The 21,692-nt window shown below is 41.5% G+C and overlaps 1 protein-coding gene and 1 long non-coding RNA gene across 8 annotated transcripts in view; one reads left to right on the top strand and one right to left on the bottom strand.

The window, feature by feature from the left end:
• CNTN4 (contactin 4) overlaps positions 1-21,692 on the top strand; it is a 359,621-nt gene that overhangs the window by 265,692 nt on the left and 72,237 nt on the right. The window lies entirely within an intron of this gene.
• Positions 1-21,692, bottom strand: part of LOC142047859 (uncharacterized) — a 76,415-nt gene that overhangs the window by 4,011 nt on the left and 50,712 nt on the right. For 3 of the 5 annotated variants that reach the window (XR_012657118.1, XR_012657121.1, XR_012657117.1), the window contains one exon: positions 15,817-21,454. This is a non-coding gene — a long non-coding RNA (uncharacterized LOC142047859). Of the gene's footprint in view, positions 1-15,816; positions 21,455-21,692 lie in introns of those variants that run through there. The other 2 variants (XR_012657120.1, XR_012657119.1) reach the window with 2 other exon arrangements.

Genomic DNA, 21,692 nt, shown 5'->3' with positions numbered 1-21,692 from the left:
ATCCATGAAAGGACCTTCCCTTTTATCCCATGACAGCTTAATTTACGTAAGAGCCTTTGGTGAGGGACCTTGTCAAAGGCTTTCTGGAAATCTAAGTACACTATGTCCACTGGATCCCCCTTGTCTACATGTCTAGTCCCACAGCTCCACATGAGTCATTTGTGACACTATAGCTTCCTATTCCTATTCCATGGGCCAAATTCTGCCATCAGTTACAGCCATGCAACTGTACTGAGTCAAATGGAACTCCATGTATTTAACTTAAGGACAGTATTCAAACCTCTCATTCCACTTTGCCTTATCGTAATTATGACAATTGAACCATTGCAAAGGATATCAAGAGGCGATGGCTGTAAATAACTGAATATTTGGGTCCGGCATGGGTCTGGAAAAAAATTTTTGGGTCCACACAAAATAAAAATGTTTCCAAATTGTTTTGAATCACAATGTCAACAAAATTGTTTTAATTTGGGGGTTTTAAAAACATTTAAAATGTTTTTTAAATAAAATTAGGGGAAAAGCCAAAACAAAATGTTTCAGAAATGTGGAAATAAACTGTTCTGACATTTCCAAATTTTTTTTTTTAAGAAAACAATTCACCAAAAGCAACTTGAATTTGCAAATTGTGTCAGTGGACCTGTATCTGCATTTTTCAGCCACAGAAAGGTTTTTGCATGAAAAATTTCACTCAGCTCTACAAAAGTCTGAGCTCACTTTGTTAGTGGATTGAATGAGTTCCAAGATTTCCTAACGTGGAATCAGGTTTTGCTTCCCAAGCTGACTAAAGATCACTGGTTTATGGAATTACTTTAAAGAGGTTAGAGTCCAGACTCTCCACTGGTGTAAATCAGCATAGCTCCATTGAAGTCAGTGGAGCTATGCTGGTTACATCAGCTAATAATTTGACTCCAGATGTATTGTGCTGTTTTTGGTTGACAGTTCCTCATAACACCCCCAGGCTCAGGAGATGGGCAGGAATCCACCCTCATTTACAGAAATATATTGGTTTTAAAAATTTAGTTTTAATCCTCAGATTCAATCCATTTCACTCATCTGAAGCAGTACATGATTATTACTCTGAGCTTAGGGCAGAGAGGCTACAATTCAGTGCTTTATTTATGCAATTGTTTTCAATTATCACAGTATAAATCTTCATTACATTGAGCCCTCAGTGGACAGGTTGGATGGTGTGAGAGAATGAGGCAGAAAATGAGGTGGTGGGTGCATCACCTCCATGGACCACTTGTGGGTGAGACATGTTTCTCTTTGCTTTAGTCTTTGTTGCAAGTATTAAAAAAAAAATTTAACCACTTTGTTCTAGGATTTGATTTAGTGAAGTCTTGAGCACTTCCTAAGAGGTGGCTCAGCATCCTTCACTCTCGATTAATGCTTCAGTTCAGCAAGTTACTAAGAACATACCTAACTTTTAATGTGTATTTGCTTCAATACCTTGCTGATTTGGGGCCCAAGGCAATGAGAACTGAAGGTGCTTAGCGCCTCTTGAGAGAAGCTCGCAGAATGAGACACCTAATGACTTGCACTTGGAGGATCATAGAAACATGGAATCCTGTTTTGAAATTATGAGTCTGTCCTGTAGTCTACTATAAAACCAACATCAAGTGTTTCATCCACTGGAACCTTAAAATATTACAATATCAATTTCGCTTTCCCTGTAAAGGGCACCCCCACAAAGACATGAATTTGAAAAGCAGATAAAAATTCACTACATTAAAAGTCATTAAGATTTGTGTTTCACCCTAGGTAGGGTTTTAAACTTCCTGTGAAACATAGGGTATGGCATCCTCCTATCCATTATTTAAGCTTGCCGTAGTGCACTTGCTACAATGAATGTCTCCTTCTACTCTTAAACAAACTAATTTCTCAGTGAAGCCTCTTCCTCAAATTAGTATAACATTATCTGAACTCTTCATTTAGTGCCATTCTCTCCTCCCTCCTCCTTTTGTAGAATGGTTGCAGTGGTGACAAAAATGAGCTAGATCTGTCACTTCATCTCACCTAGCACTAGGAAATGGTTTATCATAATCATCCACAAATTCCATAGAGGATTATGAAAACAATCATTTTCTATGAGGGGACTGAGGTCTAGAGCTCCTCATATTAAATTGTCACAATGTCAGAAGTCTGATCATCAAAAAGGATATTGCAAAGAAATTGCAATTATATTTACCAGTTTTTTTCATTGACCTTTGAAATCAGTTCTCCATGCGCATGGTAGAGTTTCAGAACGTGCTATCAAAATCAATCTGACTGAAAGAGGCTTACTTCTTACCTCGTAATAAGGGCTTGTCTGCAGGGGGACATTCAGGAAAGTTAATCCTAACTAACCAAGGGCTGGACTACACTGGGAATTTACCTCAGCATACCTTCGTTGCTCAGGTGGGTGAAAAATTCACCCCCCTGAATGACATCATTTAGCTAACCTAACTCCTGGTGTAGACAGCGCTAGATCGACAGAAGAATCCTTCCATTGACCTAGCACTGTCTACACCAGAGATTAGGTTGGCATAGCTATACAAAATTTTTAGTGTAGACCAGCCCACAGAATTAAAGTGGCCTTAATTTTATTGAGTTTAAATCGCTTCCAGAGGTTTAAAGTGGACTAAACTAAGCTGAATTAAGACCATTATAATTACAAATGAGTGTGTCCACACAGAGATTTAATGCATTTTAACAAATCCACTTTAAATATCTACCTTTAGCTAATTTGGATTAATTTTTCTGAGTGTCCCCATGTAGACAAGCCCAAAATGTTCTCTGCATAGGACAGTGGTTTGTTTTCATTATAATATAACCATCCTACAAACTATAAAATTAATAATTTCCTCTAATTTCTTAACTTTATGGATATTTGAACCTTGTATTATGTGGACTTTTTTGATGCAGCATTTAGTGTATATTCTTTTGTGGTCATTTTTCTATTCTTTAAGGTTTGACATGCTGATCCATATGTAGTTTTCAATATTTTTTTATGCAAAACTTGCTACGGTTAGTTGGAAAGTAAGAAAATGCAATAAATATACTTAGCTTTTATGAACGCATAGTCCCTTGACCTATGCAGTGCTCTGTATTGTCAGAGATGTTTTAGTACTGAGCGTTTCATGCATGTTATTCTCATGAAGTGAGAGGGAAAAGTACTAAAACAGTGGTCTCCAACCTTTTTATGCACGAGATCACTTTTTGAATTTAAGATCAACCCCAGATCTACCCTGCCCCTTCCCTGAGTCCCCGCCCCGCTCACTCCATTCCTCTGTCACTTGCTTCCCCCTCCCACTTACTTTCTGGGGCTGCTGGGGTGCAGGAGAGGGTGCAGGCTCTAGGCTGGGGCTAAGGGGTTCGGGGTATGGGAGGGGGCTCCAAGCTGAGCCTGTAGGAGGGGTGCAGGAGGGAGTGAGGGGTGCAAGCTCTGGGAAGGAGTTTGGGTGCAGGGTTCATATGGTCACACTACACCTAATCTCATAGAATGTACTGGACATTTGATGGATTTTACTTTTTATTAATCTCATTTGTGGTTTATAGAACCAAAATCCTTCAAGAACTGTCACAAATCAGGGTAACACTTTCCACTATGGGGTGTGCAATGGCTGAGCCTGGGGCAGGGGGTTGGGGTGCAGGAGTGAGGAGTTCAAGCTCTGGGAGGGAGTTTGAATGCAGGAGGGGGCTCCAGAGTGGGGCAGAGTGTTGAGGTGAGGGGTGTGGGTTCTGGGAGGGAGTTTGGTGTAGGAGGGGGCTCCAGGCTGGTGCAGGGGATTGGGGTACAAGAGGGGGTGAGAGGTCTGGGAGCGAGTTTGGGTGCAGGAGGGGGCTCCAGGGTGATGCAGAGTGTTGGGGTGCAGGAGAGGGTGAGGGGTGTGGATTCTGGGAGGGAGTTTGGTGCAGGAAGGGGCTCTGGGCTGGGGCAGGAGATTGTGGTGCAAGAGGGGGTGAGAGGTCTGGGAGGGAGTTTGGTTGCAGGATGGGGCTCCAGGCTTGGGTAGGGGGTTGGGGTGCAGGAGGAGGTATGAGGTGCAGGCTCTGGGTTGGGAGGCGCTTACCACAGGGGGCTACCAGCCGGCGGTGCAGCAGGTCTCAGATAGCCTGCCTGGTCTGCCATGGCCCCACACCACTCCCAGAAGTGGCTGGCTGCTGGCACGTCTCCGCAGCCCCTGGTGGGAGGGGGGCAACGGGTCTCCATGCATTGCCCGTGCCCGCAAGCACTGCCCCCACAGCTACCACTGGCCAGTTCTGGGGGTGGAGGCAGCGCGTGGAGCCACCTCCGCCCCCCAGAAGTCACAGACATGTGCCAGCAGCCAGCCACTTACGTGAGCATCATAGGGCCGGGGCAGGCAGACAGACTGCCAGAGGCCCACTGCACCACCGGACTTTTAGCGTCCTGGAGATCGCGATTGACTGGCAGAGGCTTCAGGTTGGTGACCACTGTGCTAAAATATTTGCTCATTATGCAAGTGTTGAGCATTCTGTCATCCTCGTCATCATTGTTACACACACACACACAAAAGCTGGATGCTAGTTAAGTCTGCCTAGTCAAAGTAATGACTAACTTCCAGCAGCAGTTTCACCTAAAGAACCCAAAGCTGTCAACAGACTTCTTAACCTTGGGGTCAGTTGTGACTTTTCTCAGGTGGTGTTTGGTGAGTCACAAAAGGGTGAAGGGCAGAGGGAGGAACTGGTGCCTACAGACAGCATTGCCTCTGACAGGCAGCATGCCTCCTGGATGCAGTGAGAGGCACTATGTGCTTACACCTTCCTAAGAAATAGTGTCATTTGCTCTGGGCTTTTAAACAGCTGTTGCTTTTCACACTGGAGATGGCTACATTTCAGTGACTATTAAAGTTATCCCAGTGTACTGTACATATGGCTAAATTATTACTTTCACCCTGTGAGTGCATTATAGTAAAAGATAGAGCTATTCCCTGCAGTGAAACTACACAGGAGATGGGTGTAATCTGTCTCCAAGTAGCAGGGAACTTTTCTTAGGGGAGGACCTAACCCCCACCCCACCACACACACACACCCCCCAAAATTTTCAAAAATGCTAAAATTAGATTCCTAAATGCAAGCGTAGATTCATTTATTCACACACACACAGTATTCCCCTAATCCAAAGAAACTGATTTCAGTAACTTTTATGCATTTTAAAGGAAAACATTATTTATTATCAAGTATTTCTTTTCTAGGATCTTTCCATAATTTAAAAAAGAACAAGATACTGATTCTACATTCAAGGCTAAGCTTTAAGAAATTCATGTAATGAGTTTAAAATCTGAGGAAATAAGTATATGTCTGGGGGGAGGGGGAGAAAAGGATTTCTAAAGTACTTTTCTCATATTCTAGCATGTTCTCATAGTATTTTTGATGAGTAATTAAATATTATGTGTATGTAGTTTAAAATGTGTCTTTGGGACTTTAAAATCCATGTTAATGTCAATTATAAGTGAAGTGGGTAATCTATCTTTGTACCGTGTACATTTTTCATTGAAACTAACAAAAAGAATGTCTTGTATTTGAAAGACTCTGCCTTTGGGCTTCTGTTCAGACGGTATCAGCTGGAACAATAAGCTGAGAATGCATTTACTGCTTCTTTTTTAATCTCATGAATGGTTCCAAAAATGGTTTGTGTCAGCAGCTGATTCACATAGAAAATCTGTATGAATGTACATGTTTTTCCACATTAGAAAATAAGTTGCTTTTTTTACAAGAATCTGAAGAGTTTTAGTTTAATGCTTCTGTCTTTCAACACACCCAAGTGCCTAATGTAAATAGAGAGGACTAGAGCTTGTCATTCCAAGTGGTAGAACTGTTAAGAGCAGGAGACTGGAAGTCACAATTTTTGGGGTCTCTTTAGTGCTTCCACTGAATCTGAGTCACCTTGGGAAAGCCACTGTGAGTCTGGTTACAATTACTCTTTGTAAGATGGGCTTCCTGTACCCCCACTGGACTTCAGATAGGCTGAATTAATTAGTTTTTATAAAGCACCTGGAGACACTTGTGTGGCATTCACTTCACCTGTATAAATCCTGAGTTTATTGGGCTTATATAATAACAGTATGATATGTGTGAACCCTTCTCCCCAAACCATGGCCTGTCGACTGCTCCTGCTAAAAGCTAGAGTAGCAACTGTAGCTCCTCCTCCCCACTTAAAATGTGTTTTGTGATGACTAGGGTATCTGTGGAACTGATGGGGTTGAAAAGAGGTCGGACAGGGCAGCTGAGAGACAAACAGAGGAAGTTAATATGACCCCAAGCTGTATTTACTTCTGCTGGTGTGGCTGCTCAGCACTGTGGAATTTCCACTGGGGGATGGGGATGGATCATTCCTGGGGCAGATGCAGAGGGCAACTGGCAGGTACAGAGCTTCTGAGGGGGTTACACTGCTGGCATGAAAAGTCTTGGAGCTCTAGAGATGGTGTAGTGTCACAGGGTCTCCAGTGGGTGGCTGAGTCTCTGGGGTGTGTGTGAATTTGTGCAACTTGTACCTCTAGTGGATCCTCTGCGATCTGTGTGATTCTCTGGGGATCTGTGGCTTCTGGCCTGGTAGCTGAGCATTTGACTTCTCTATAGGGAAAATGCCTCCCTCGCAATGGAAAAATGAAGCGAAGGACTTTTTAAAAGTATTTTGTAAAGTTAGACCAATACTCTGATACATCTGAGTGATAATAAGGTAGATAAGACCAAGGGCATTTTTAGTGGAGAGGGGAATCTAAATTTGAAATTTTATTTTGACTAATATTAGTTTTCTCAACGAAACAAGAAATGTTATGCTTTATGGAGGAAACTGCATTTGGCAACATATTGAGGAAGAGTGTTTTGTACAGTTTGTACTTGTGAATTACAATCACCTGGAACATCGATTCAGTTATGTAGGTGGTAAATTGGTTAGAAAACTCTGAGGTGAACTGAATCTTGCATGATTCAGTGGAGCTGGCTTTGGGCGTGCTCTGAGACCACAGAAGGAAGCCAAAGTTAAAATAAAATGAAACTTCCAGGAGGTCTTTCTAATTAACAATCACATAGGGCTGCATTTACCCGATTGCATTTAAAAAATAGGCAATCAGATTTTTTTAATATAATCAGTTCATAGTTAATTCCTGATACTTATCTCCTACAGAACACAAAATGGGCTTCCTCCAATGAAGGTAATTGCAATTTAAGAACTTATTTCCACTTTAATTATACTATTGTCAGTAGAGATAGTATAGTTAAGACTAAGGAAGATATAAGTTATAATTTTTCCAGGTTACTGTTAAGAAGAATTGCAAATATAATTCTACAAGGAAAAGAAAACATTTTTACTGAAAGGAATAAATCAGCATAGCATCATAAACAAACTACGTCAATTTACACCTGCTAAGAATCTGGCCTCATGTTTTTTTACAATGAAAATAACAAATGGTTAAGCCACTATTACAGAATACTTTAGCATGGTTTGTAACTTGAACCTGAGAAAAGTTACATGTAAATACTCCCAGTGAATTTACAGAGTACTCTCCCTGATTTCATGTGTGTTTTTCGGTTATTGGGAATACAAAAAGCTCTTCGTTATCATCATCTCCTTAGAATTATGAAAAGGCCTTTGTTATTCTGGAATATTGAAATTTTCCAGAAAATGCAACTCTTTAGCAAAATGTCCTGCCAACTGATTTAATTAGTCATTATAGCCAATTACTTGGGTGATTTCACAGCTCTTTCCAGATTGGTTGCCCATCAGGGTCTGAGATTCTACAGTACAAAAAATAACTGTCACTTGGGAAGGAGATGATAAGAGGTGATCAGCTAAACCTTGGATTTTTCACATGATGGTTGGTTTGTCTTCTGTTTACAAGATAGCAAATATCCGTTTCACTGTGAACAACTATACAGGTAATTCCCTAAGGCAGTGTTTCCCAAACTTGGGATGCTGCTTGTGCAGGGAAAGCCCTTGGCGGGCAGGTTTGTTTACCTGGCCTGTCCGCAGGTCCAGCCGATTGTGGCTCCCAGTGGCCGCGGTTCACTACTTCAGGCCAATGGGAGCTGCTGAAGCGGCGGCCAGTACATCCCTCGGCCCACGCCGCTTCCTGCAGCTCCCATTGGCCTGGAGCAGTGAACCACAACCAGTGGGAGCCGCGATTGGCCAAACCTGCAGACGCAGCAGGTACACAAACCGACCTGACCCGCCAGGGGCTTTCCCTGCACAAGTGGCATCCCAAATTGCAAAACACTGCCCTAAGGGAAAAGCACATACTTTCTTTGCATCTATCAGACTCAGATGAGGAGTGAAATCCTGACCCCTCTGAAGTCAATGACTGTTTTTCTGTTGACCTCAATAAGGTTAGCATTTTACCTGATTTTTTTTTTTTTTTTTTTTTTTTTTTAGCAAATGTAAATCTTTCCTGAGATTTACTCACAGTGGTCACTATTAAAAGACCTGTCAATTATCATAGACAAGTAAGTGCAACATCCAGTGCCTCCTGAAATCAATGGAAAAATTCCCAGTGACTTAAATGGTTTTCAATCAGTCCCTAAATAACATTACCTTAGTATTTGCAGTAATCCCTGAATATTTCCCATAGTATGTATAGGGAAGTATGTGCTGAGGTAACTATCTGCTTAACTAAAGCAAAACTAACAAGAGAGGCAATTATGTGTGCACAATGCAGGACTTAGCCATCTATTGCCTAGTTTTTCATTCAATTCTGAGTTTAGTTTGATAATAAAATTAAAATACATTCTAATGCAGTGGTAACAAAAACTGCCTGTTTTCCCTGTGGTCCTATCTAATGTAATGACTGTATTACGTAACTGTGAATATTGTTCAGGTCCCTCATTTCTATTTCTCAGTTAATAATATGATCTACAAGCAGTGGTTAGTCACTCCCACAACTGTAGTAGCATGGATTTTCCCCATGCCACAGATTTTAAAATGGGCAGAAATATCATATGGTACTCAATCATCTCATCAGAATGATTTGATCAGACCAGTCTATAAGAATATTTTCTTCCCATGCTTTCCCTATCTTAGGCTTTTATATTGCCACCGGTGTCTAAGCCATCTTCCATGTAAAATCAGTAGCAATAGTGAAGTTTCTAGTGGAATTCATGGAGTCTCTGGCATTTGTCCCTTTATGGGGTAAAAACCTTGCTTGGGATATTTGTTTGTTTGTTTTTCGATGGAGAACTATACTGTGGTCACAATTTTGACCCCTGTTCTGCAATATACAGTTTTGCATCAATATCTTATCTGCCGCTTGGTAGAATCTGATCTGGGAGATGGTGATCACTGCCTGTGAGATGGTGAGCACTTCAAACTTCCATTGATTTAGGGTGTGATCCAGTTTCCATAAAAGTAAATGGAACTGAGGTAAATGGGATCTAGAATGGTCCATTAGGGCAAAACTCTGCCTTCACTTTGTTAGTGATTAATTTCACAACTGTGGTAAAGAATGGGCTTAAATGCAATATTTGATCATTGTTTGTTTGTTTTTTATGCAGAATGCAGGGTGCTAGGAACTTTACACTCAAGTATGAAGACAAGGTCCCTGTTCCAAAGCATTTTACAGTATGTGGGTCATATTCTGAACCAACTCCTTTCACAATGTGTTGAGCAGTCACTCACAATCTCACTGAGTTCAGCAGCAGCACATTTATAGACTCTAGGACTGGAAGGAACCTCGAGAGGTCATCGAGTCCAGTCCCCTGCCCTCATGGCAGGACCAAATACTGTCTAGACCATCCCTGATAGACATTTATCTAACCTACTCTTAAATATCTCCAGAGATGGATGGAGATTCCACAACCTCCCTAGGCAATTTATTCCAGTGTTTAACTACCCTAACAGTTAGGAACTTTTTTTTCCTGATGTTCAACCTAAAATCTCCCTTGCTGCAGTTTAAGCCCATTGCTTCTTGTTCTATCATTAGAGGCTAAGGTGAACAACAGTTTTCTCCCTCCTCCTGATGACACCCTTTTAGATACCTGAAAGCACTGCTATCATGTCCCCTCTCAGTCTTTCTCTTTTCCAAACTAAATAAACCCAATAACTTTCTTTCAGCCTTCCTTCATAGGTCATGTCTCAGGACCTTTAATCATTCTTGTTGCTCTTCTCTGGACCATCTCCAATTTCTCCACATCTTTCTTGAAAATGCAGTTGCCCAGAAACTGGACACAATAACTTCCAGTTGTGGCCTAACCAGCGCAGAGTAGAGCGGAAGAATGACTTCTCGTGTTCTTGTTTACAACACACCTGTTAATGCATCCAGAATCACGTTTGGCTTTTTTTGCAACAGTATCACACTGTTGACTTCATATTTAGCTTGTAAGTCATCGTGGGTGAGGGATTCACAATCTGCCCTGTTCAGCATTTTGCTTATTTTTACTGAAACAGATTAATGGCTAATACTTTATTATGGGATCACTTTAATAATCTCAATCTCTTCTGCTTAGTTCAATGGCAAGAAATAGAAAAAGGGTAAACAAACTTCGACAAGAAATAAATTAAGAGAGAATATAATGTGGTAAATAATAAAATGCACCTGAATCATCCAGATTGCTTGAGCACACTCCGAAAGAGGAGGAATGGCTGGACCAACCTCGGGTGCCCAACAGCCTCACCCTACCATTGAAATTCATGGCAGGATTGGGTCATGCGTTAGGTTAAATAAGCTTTTTAAAATGCTTTAGGGCTTGATTCTGTCTGTATTTATTAATGGCTAGAGACTTTGAACAAATAAATTGCTAGGAATATAGTGTGTGGTCTGTCTGATCAGTGCTTCTTTTTTTTCTCCCATAAGGCTCAGAGGGATGGCCAGTGAGCCATTTATCATATCAGCCGCTGAAACACGAAGGGGTGCATTTAAACCTAAATTCTTCCCAGAGAAAACAGGATTACCTTTTTAGAAGAAAACTCTGTCACCACAGTCTCTCTTTTTCCATAGCCATGTCAACCACTGCCACAAAGGCTGTACATGGTGAAGGGACGTTTCTTTGACACCAAGTTTGTAGAAATCCGAGGAGGCAAAAGCTGCTTTTCTGAGTCACCGAAACAAAACTGCCTCTTTTTATTATCTAAGATTTTAACACATGCACAAATGCACAGCACAATTCAAAATTTCCTACAAAAATCTTCCATCACGAGCTCAAAAGCATAGCAAAGCTACAAAACATCCCCAGCTGCAAACACAGTAGTCAGTGTGAGAAACTGCAGAAGAGGGAAGCTACAAAACACTGCCAGTGCAGACGAGGCCGCCTGTGTGAAAGCAAGGGGGGAGGATGGAAGAAGGCAAGTTCCTGAGATAAGCAAAGCGGGTGTGCCCAGCTTGCAAGCAAGAACAAAATGCCCAATTAAAGGGCACCCAGGCCTGTGGGCCCGGGGTCATTCCTACATCCCCCTTCTTTCATTCTAAATAACTGCGGGTCACGGTACCCACGCAACTGTTTCTCAAGACGTGCCACGTCGTCAGCAGACAGCCTTATAGCTTTGGCCGTTGAGGACCAAGTAGCTATACAGCATTGATATAAGGAAGGAAAGCACTGAATAAAACAGCAACAGCTCACAAGTCAGCAAGCCCAATTATGCAATATCCAAAGGCTGTTTCTCAGCCAAGTTAAATCAGGTAGCCACCCAAAGTCACTGGACGGCATGCAGGTGATTCAGGTCGCTGCCGGCGCCTGGTCAGGCGCGGTCTCTGAGTCTCCTCCCCAATGTCAGTTGGAAGTTCGGGATCGGATTGTTTCAGGCCTTGGTGCCACGCCATGCCTCACCGCTGGTTCACGCACCGTGCTGGTACCGAAACACACTGGACCTGTATCAGTGGAAACAGAAGCATACCCTCGTCCCATGTTATAAGCGGCGCTGGGCCTTCCACTCAGGTCTGGTAGCTGTCGATAATATACCAAGGGTCGTTCCATGGGCACTGAAGCTTTAAAATGGCGATCTGCAGGGCAGTAAGAATCTGAATTCAAGGTTAAATAATTTAAAGTAAATAACAAAATATATAATTTCTGCTGTACCTCCTTACGGTCCTAGGATTTCCCCTGTTTAATTTGTTTTTCCAAAAGTGTCTTGAAGGAGCGGTTAGCCCGTTCCACAATAGCCTGGCCAGTAGAATTATAGGGAATACCATGTGACAATTGAATTTGCCATTGAGACAAAAATCTGAAATTGTCGAGAAACATAAGCAGGAGCATTATCAGTTTTCAATTTCTTCGGTCTCCCATGACTGCAAATACAGTGCAGAACGTGATTGCTAACCTGGGTCGCCGTTGCACTGCGCTGGGCTGTAGCCCAATAAATCCTGAAAAGGTATCAACAGTTAAATGAACATGATTACATGGCTTAAAAAAGGGAACCATTTGTGACATCCATCTGCCACAACTGGTTAGCCTCTGTCCTCTGGGATTAACCGCGCATGAGGGAAGGCAACAGGAATCATGGCACAGTGAGGGCAAGACCGAACAATTTGCTGAGCTTGAGAAAGCGGCAAATTAAACTGCTTAGCCAAAACCTTAGCAGATTGATGAAAAAGGCATGACTATCAATAGGATCAGAAAACAAGGAATGCATCCGTAGTTGTTTAAGGCTGAATCAGCATAAGCATTGCCTTGGGTGAGCATGTCTGGCAGAGCGGTGTGGCTTCTGACATGACAGACAAACACCAAATGATGTCGTTGAGATAATAAGTATTGCAAGGTAAGGAACAGAGACACAAAATCAGCATCCAAGTGAGGGTTAATAAGGAATGTGGAAGGTGATCCAGCAACTGATAAACATAAACAGTATCAACTACCAAATTAAATGGTTGATCACAAAAAAGCGAAAAGCAAAATGACTGCTGCAATCTCTGATCGTTGGGCTGACTTTTGAGGCAGGGTAAACCGAGTCTGCCATGCATTAGTATCAGGGTGCTGGTAGGCTACAACCAACGGGTGGGGGAACCATCAGTAAATACTGTAATGGCTTGTAAGGGTACAGGGGAAAGCTTGGATTGAGTGTAAGTGGAACCTGTTGTACAATTACTAAACGAGGATCCTTAGGGGAATTATATGCAATTTCTCCTACATAATCAAAAAGGCCATTTGCCAAACAAGGGAATGTGCTGTAAATGGTGAAATTCGTCCCGGGTGATTGGAAGACAGACCTTAAAAAGATCAAACCCAGTTAACTGCAAAGCTCGATGCCGAGCTTTACGAAGCAAATCGGCCAAGGATCCATATATGGTATATATTCGTGGGGGGTCGAAGGCAAATACATCCATTCAATAATATACACAGAAATTTTTCTCCTTATCAACATATAACACCCTGTAGGGGTGTGGGCAAGTCTGTAACAGAGCTAAATTTAAAGGGCCAAAGCTTGGAGGCCAATCAACAAATACATCGGCTAAAGCCACATTCAACTTATCAACACAAGCTGTAAGAGCTGGAGTAATTTGAATCACATCAGTTGGATGTTTGGGTCCTTTCAATAACAGCTGAAAAACAGGTTGTAACAATTCTGTGGCAGTTTAAAAAAAGGCCTAATCCAATTTAGGTGCCTATAATTCGTTGCAACCCTACCAGTGTCAGGGTGTGGGAATTACCACTTCAGGGCTGCCGAGAGGCATAAGTGGAAAGCATTTTATATCCCTAAATATAAAACGGTGCTTCCCTTGAACCTTCTCTGGGCAACTACAAGGCCTAACAAACGCAAGTGTTGTTCTAATGCCTGCTAAAACAAGGTCATCACAACAACAACTCCAGCCAGCAAAATGTCATCCATATAATGAAAATCTCTAACTCGGGTGTGTTACACGAAAATCGCGCAAAGCAGATCAACAAAATGTGACAAAGCGTTGGTGAATTTAGCATACCCTGGGGCAAAACCTTCCATTGATACCGTTGTGTCGGTTGGGCATGGGTTATAGACGCACAGTAAATGCAAATTTTTCCTGTCTGCTTTAGCAAGGGGAATTGTGAAAAAAACAATCCTTAAGATCAATAACACACATTTGATAAGAATTAGGAATCAAATTAGGATTTGGGAGACCAAACTGAAGAGGGCCCATGGGCTGAATACATTTGTTAATTTCCCTTAAATCATGCAATAATCTCCACCCTCCTGACTTTTTCTGTATTACAAAAACCGGTGTATTCCAGGGGCTAGTGGAATACTCTATATGCCCTGCTGCATAATTAAATCCAACCCAGCGCTGCCTGCCGTAGCAGCTCGTAGCTGACTCACTGGTTGGCTGCACGTGGGGATCGGATTGGCAGAGGGAACGCCCCTTTTTATCCCTGGGTCGGGGGAAGAGGCGTGGGGAGCCTGGGGGCTGATCCTGCTCTCTGACCCTCTCTCCTTCTCCAGCTAAATGGTCAAACAACAGCCCCCAGTTAACATGGCTGGGATCTGAGCCTGATACTCAGCCATCTGACGAAACTCACTCAGCCAGGTCACATACTGACCAGGGATGAGCAACATTCTACATAAGTGATTTCCATCAGGTACCAGAGCATAACCAGTTCTAGACCTCAATAAGTCCCTTAACATAGGTACTGGTTAACCAAACTCATTAATGGCCTTTACGAATCTTCTCTCACAAACAGAAAAGGGTAGTGCAGCCCAGGTGCAATAACGGTAGGATTACCGTCGCATGTCCAAGTCCCCTGCAACCCAGGTCACAGGGCATACAGCCGTCAGGTCAGCTAATTCTGAGGCTGATAAATCAGGGGACGACTTAGCTGCAGCCACCATCTTTTGAATTGCAGTTTGCTGCGGTGCCTTACAGGAAGGTGCCAGTGTCACAGGGACTGGCAAAGGTGGCCTGGGCATTGAGGAACAAAGGGGTTATTCCGTGAGAGGCACGGGGCAGGTACAGGGGGGTTACTATTAGGCTTAGGAACAGGTGCAGAGGTAGAGATAGTAGGCATTAGAACACGGTGCAGAGGAGATTCCACAACCTCCCTAGGCAATTTATTCCAGTGTTTAACTACCCTAAAGTTAGGAACTTTTTCCTTGATGTTCAACCTAAAACTCCCTTGCTGCAGTTTAACCATTGCTTCTGTTCTATCATTAGAGGCTAGGTGAACAAGTTTTCTTCCCTCCTCCTGATGACACCCTTTTAGATACCTGAAAGCTGCTATCATGTCCCCTCTCAGTCTTCTCTTTTCCAAACTAAATAAACCCAATTCTTTCAGCCTCCTTCATAGGTCATGTTCTCAGGGACCTTTAATCATTCTTGTTGCTCTTCTCTGGACATCTCCAATTTCTCCACATCTTTCTTGAAATGCAGTGCCCAGAACTGGACACAATACTCCAGTTGTGGCCTAACCAGCGCAGAGTAGAGCGGAAGAATGACTTCTCGTGTCTTGTTTACAACACACCTGTTAATGCATCCCAGAATCACGTTTGCTTTTTTTGCAACAGTATCACACTGTTGACTCATATTTAGCTTGTAAGTCATCGTGGGTGAGGGATTCACAATCTGCCCTGTCAGCATTTTGCTTATTTTTACTGAACAGATTAATGGCTAATACTTATATGGGATCACTTTAATAATCTCAATCTTCTGCTTAGTTCAATAGCAAGAAATAGAAAGGGTAACAAACTTCGACAAGAAATTAAATTAGAGAAAACATAATTGGTAATAAAGGTCTCTCTCTGGGTGCCTGTGTGAAAGCAAGGGGGGAGGATGGAGGAAGGCCAAGTTCCTGAGATAAGCAAAGCGGGTGTGCCCAGCTTGCAAGCAAGAACAAAATGCCCCAATTAAAGGGGCACCCAGGCCTGTGGGCCCGGGGTCATTCCTACAGGAACTAAAATTTAAAACATTCACTTGGCTAAGCATGAAATATTTCTGATTTATATGTTTAATCAACAGAAAAAGCAAGTAAAGATCTGCTTGTAATTCACAAATTGCAGTACTAATATTAGTCACATAAGCAGCAACATAACTGATTTCATTGCAGAAGAACTAATATGCCCAATTTGGAGAAAAGACACCATATAATTGTGAGTAGTTTGCTCTAAAGAAATTAACCTGCAAGTCAATACTGATATCCCAAAAGTCCTGTAGCCTGTGTCCATATCACTTCTATATGGAAGGTAAAAATGTTAATGTTGCACACTTAGCCCACCATATGCATTGTCTTCTCTCCCTCCCCCCCACCCATTCATATCACAGAGCAGTAAAAAGAGGCATGTTGAGAATTGTATAAACATAAATACCTGCAATATCATCACTCTGGCTCAAATCTAATTTTTCAAATATTGATGGAGTACTTTGCAGGTTAGTAAATAACTCAAAATGAAATGTATTAACATTTTGCATGCCAGCAGAGCACCTACATGCACATGTACAAGGGAATCTTTCTCCCTGATCATTGCAAGGTAGGGATGATGCTGTCAATTCCTGGCCAGCAAAGGTGTTAGATTTAGTGCTTGGATCTCTTGTAGATTTTTTTTTTAATTGATCATGCTGCTTGGGACAGGTTTTTACTGTAAATAATGCAAGATTTGGGATTTCTAAGTGAATACAGGATTGAAATAGGAGTTTGAGACTGAAGAACAGATCAATGGCATGTTTTGGTCAAAATGCATATCTTCAGACACACACAAGATCTGTCAGATTTCCTCTGAGGTTTGGTAAGGGGTTTTCATTGATATCCACGTTCGTGATGAGTTTAGGAGATCTTTTTCCAGTGTAACTTTGGGTCATCAGACAAATGATGCCAGAGAGCCACCCCTGGTGGTGAGGTGGTGCTCAGGAGGCAGGCAACCCATTTATATAGCCTGATCCTGTTTCCATAAAGTCAATGATAAAAACTCTCATGGACTTCAGTGGGGCAGAATCTGATCCCAAATTTGTTACTCATTGAAAAATATAACTCCTACTCAAAATTCTGCTTTCAATATTTACATTTTTCTTTCCTAAGAGAGGCTTTGGCCTGTAATTCTTTGTGTGTTCTCTTTTCCAAGGTCCATGCCAGCCATATGAACAAATGCGTTAAGACACTTTTTCCTCTTGCGTCAAAGACAGTTAAGGGCATTTGCTATCACATGGGCTATCCAGCATCAATGAGGCACTGTCATGAAAACTGCATATGTATCAGTTTTGGGATAGACCTCTTCCTTAGAGTGACAGGAAGAGTGCAGCTTTTGTCATTTGCTGCTGCTGCAGGGGAAGAAAAATCAGCATTTTTACCATCTCCCCAGGCTGGTTTTGATTTACACGAAGAACAAGGTCAACTCTTCAATGGTTAGAACCCAAAGCCTCATCTTAAGAAACAGAAATTCAATTTATCTCATAAGTCCAGATATGTTCCTACTCTCAGTGGATCTGAAATCTCTAGTTGACAGCCAAGACCAGCAGCTTCTGTACATTACAGATAATGTAATATGTTGCAGATAAGATGACCTGTCTTTATAAAGGGGTGCTGAAGTACTTGTCTCTTCTTCATTTTTCCACCTTGACACTTTTATCTTCTTTGACTCTTCTGTGATATTGTCAGTGATTAAAAGGCAGCCTACAGGTCAGTCAGTTTCACTAGCCTACACAAGAGTAGAAGCAGATATACATTTTCAGTTCTTATCTAATGTTATCAGGATTCATGGGAATTAATAGGGAACCCGATGCTCAGTATCACATTAATAGTTGCAAGTCAGTCAGTTGTTTAAAATTTGAAGGCCTTGAATTATATCAACCCCAGAATGTGAAACATCCAACCTGGACAACAAATTGACTTCAAAAGAAAAAATCATATGAGCATGAACAAGAACAGTTTAACCAGTCTCAGTGGAATCTTTCAATCTCCCTGATACTCATGGAAAGAGCAAGTAAATGTGATTAATCTGCCTAACCAATTATTTGTGTATAGTCAGTATCCTTTAATCAAATAATATTATATTATTTACACAGATAGTAAGCATCTTGCAATCCTAAATATTGGGTAAAGGCACAACTGAAGTAGATTCTAAGGGTCCAATTCTAAAAACACGTTAGATCAATGGGAATACTCGGTGAAATCACTGGGAGTATTCAAATATAATTTTCCTCAGGTTCAAGTTACAAACCATGCTAAAGTATTCTGTAACAGTGGCTTAAGCCACTAGTTAAAAAAATTACTATGTCCAGTCCTTTTTAAGAAGACGCTTAAGCCACTAAATGTGAGTATTTCAGATATGAATTATTCATTGTTAGGATGAAAGTGCTCTGCAGCCTGCTTCCCGTGATGGTTACCTTCACAATCCTCTCTGCATGGGCCTGGTTTCATTGAGAGTATGAATGTCTTCTACCAGAGGCGTTAGAAATACAGTTTTAACAAATATGGGGCATTTGAAAAAAGTTCATAATTGAAATGCTTATCACAATGGACTAGACCTGACTTTAAAGGGTGCTGAATTCTTTGTTGTAGAAAACCCCAAAAATCAGCTTCAACTCTGACAAGCCCAACCTATTTTTGGTTGAATCAGGCCCAAAGCTACCAATTTTTGTCTTTAACTTTGCAGTCATGGGCAGCGGGTAGCATAGACAGGGGAAGGCTGTGCCTCTCCAGACAGCCTGGTGTGGCCTTGCCAACGCTCCACCCCTAGTCCCCCTCCTGCCTGCTTCCAGTTCCCCTCCCTTCCCACTCTTCTGTGCCGAGAGGCTGAGGCAGGCAGTCTGGAGCCAGTGCACAAAAAACCCCAGGGCTGGGGCCATGCCACGCCATGCCCTCCCATCCATCCGCCCAGTACTGCGACTGTGCTGCCCACCCAGTGCTCCAGGGCTGGAGGCACTCCAGGGCTTGTGTGTGCTCCAGGCTCCAGCACAGGAAATGGGGGATGAAAGGGGAGGAGAGGGACCTTGGGCAAAGGGGGAGGAGCCCGAGGGCTAGCGTCCTCCATGGACGCATTCACCCACCACCAATGTTAGCAGTTATATAGAGACAGACTGTCTAATACTCTTGATCCTGCTCAACGTAAGATACTATTCTAATAGCTTCCTTAAAGATTCAGAGTTTTGTGGCCACTCTATAGAATTGGAAGTAACAGAGACTTTCCAGTTCAGTTCTCTCTTATGGATAGAAATAACTAGCCATGCAAGCAGAAAGTCCGATGTATAATCCTACAGCAAGTTGTAATATCCATATTTAAGTGCTATGTGCCAGATCCAAAGCCCATTGAAGTCAGTCAAAAGGATCTCTTTGATTTAAAGGGTTATGGGTCAATTTTAAGGATTCTTTATTATTCTGAGCCTACATAGCATCTTAATGTATGTATTGGTTTTACCTAAAAACTTTTGCTCAGTATACAAATAAAACTTCAGCTTTTGCCACTCAGCTGTCCAGTATCGCTGCTGCCAGGTTGCCATGCTGCTGCTGAAGTATTCTTCTTAAATTCATTCTTCCTAAAGATCCGACTTCTGCTGTCTTTAGATGCTGTGAGGAATTACACATTTCATAAATACCTGCTTAGCACTTTGGAGATGATGGGAGAAAAGAATAGGAGAAGAGAGTGAAATGAAGAATGGGGAAAAAGATAAGTCTGGCAGGCCTTTCCAAGAGGTGAAGTTATGATGAGCCTGGTGGTGTCTGTAGCATTAGGCTTGCTTGATGTCAGCAAAGTGATTATTGCCTGTTGAGTCTGGATAGATATTTCTATAGCCCTAATCTGTCCCTTGTGGATCTTTAGGATAAGAGTAACTCTTCGGGGCCTAATCCTGAGCCTATTGAAGTCAATGGAAGTCTATTACAGAATAATATTTAGATAATACTGTGCTTGTATGGCTCTATATAAATAATAATGATCGACAGAGACTGAAAAATCATTCGCATTGAGTTGCAATAAACAAGGCAAAAGTTTGTGGAAACTTTTTACATTTTGCTAGACACCTGTAACTGTAAATTAATTGCAAGTGTTAGTACAGTTAACAAACTCTCCAGGGGAAAGTACTGTTTTTTTTCTTATTTTCAAGTTTGAAGCCATTTTAAAGGACTGTTTAATTTGAAAAAAAATGTACTCAGCAATTGACATTTGATTCTCCACTAAAGTAATACATACATTTATGGAAAATGTTGCTTTAGTTAACATCGTTCCTTGCAACTAATTAGAAAATGTGTTGGTGGGTATATTTTAGAACAAAAAGTATGCTGAGCAAAGCTTCATTTAATTTGAACTTCTCATCAGGAAAGAACATTTTTAACCAAACTGCTGAAAGTGGTTGATGAAGACATGTTTTCTTTCAACCCAGTTAGCAGTTAGAGAGCCTTCAATGGCCTACAGTGAGCCTTTTCCCTTCTTTTAATGTGGCTACATCTACAAAGAAAGCTTGTGAAGCAGTGGAAGTCAAGTGCTGAAATAATTGTTCCTGTTAACTTCTACCACGTGAGCTTCATATTAAGGGGGAAAATGTACAAGTTAGAAGGGTACTTTCAGCAAGATGAACCATGAGGCCCACTTAATCAGTGAGTCACAGTTTAAACAGTAGGCTTAAAGATCTGATTTACATTTGTCTTACGTACGTATTTGTCAGTTTTAATGTAATCCTTAGAATGAAAGAAAGAAGGATTACGTACAGGAGTGTGGTTTCAGAATTATTAGAATGCAGGTGGAGAGGTTTATGTAAGTACTTAGTGGACTGCTGGCAATCTCATATCATCATTAAGAGACACCCACCTGTCAATTTTTAGAACCACCCACATGAACCTAAAAATTAGAAACAGAAATGACATATATCCTCATTCAGTAAAGCAGCACTACCCTCTCCCCCCTTGAAGTGTGCACAAAGCTGATATTAGACTCACTGGCATCATCCAAAGGTCACTTCTTTGGAAGCTGAAATCCAAAATTCTTTTCAAGTGATCAGCAAACTAAATTTATGCTGTGAAGGAAGCTCATACAAAAAGAGAAAGGGTAGCATTTGGAAGCCAGAGAGAGAGAGAATTAGACAAAACTCAAAATTAGAGCCATTTGAACACTGAATAAAATTAAAATGCATTATTCATGAAATACATTAGCTGATAAATAGCTTCCAACTAGCTCTTTGCGAAATAAAGATCTATGATCTATCCCCTTAGGAGTATTGTGCCAGTACTTAATAGCACTTATCTAGCACTTTTCATCCACAGACCTCAAAAGGTTTTCCAACATACATATGGGGAAACAGATACTGAGTAATTGACTTACCAATTGTAACAAAACAGGTCAGTGGCAAAGCTAGGAGGAAAACCCAGGTTTCCTGACACATTATTTGTGCCCTATGGACTAGGCAGCACTGCCTTCTGAATTCTGCACATAAAGGAGTCCCATCAGACTCTCTTGTTCACCCTTGAACTTGCCTCATGCCTTTTTTAAATCAAATAATCACCTTTTAAATAAATTTACTTCATCTGTTCTTCTCCCTGAGCCACACTTGGCTCTTTTCAGCCACGGTCTCATTTCATGTTGCCCCCGGACTCCTTTTCCAGCAGACCCAAGAGCGTCATTCTCTTGTCTGTACAGCTTTGGCTTCTGTTGAAAAAATGAAAAGGTAAACACTGACACACAAGGTTGTTTTTTTTCCAAACATATTTTTTTTTAATTCTAAAAAAATAAATTAAATTACACAATAATTTTCCCTTTTTGGTTTAAAAAATGTGATTTTTTTTAATAATATTCCTTTCATCCCTTTCTTTAAGTTCTGAAAAACAAAAATAAAATATAAAATTATCACCTTTCTTGGGCTTTTGTGTAGAGCAGGGATGCTGAG

The sequence above is a fragment of the Chelonoidis abingdonii genome, chromosome 17 (assembly GCF_003597395.2).
Source record: "Chelonoidis abingdonii isolate Lonesome George chromosome 17, CheloAbing_2.0, whole genome shotgun sequence".
NCBI lineage: Eukaryota > Metazoa > Chordata > Testudines > Testudinidae > Chelonoidis > Chelonoidis abingdonii.
Note: the sequence above shows the minus strand (reverse complement) of the source record. Positions and strands in the feature narration are given on the sequence as shown.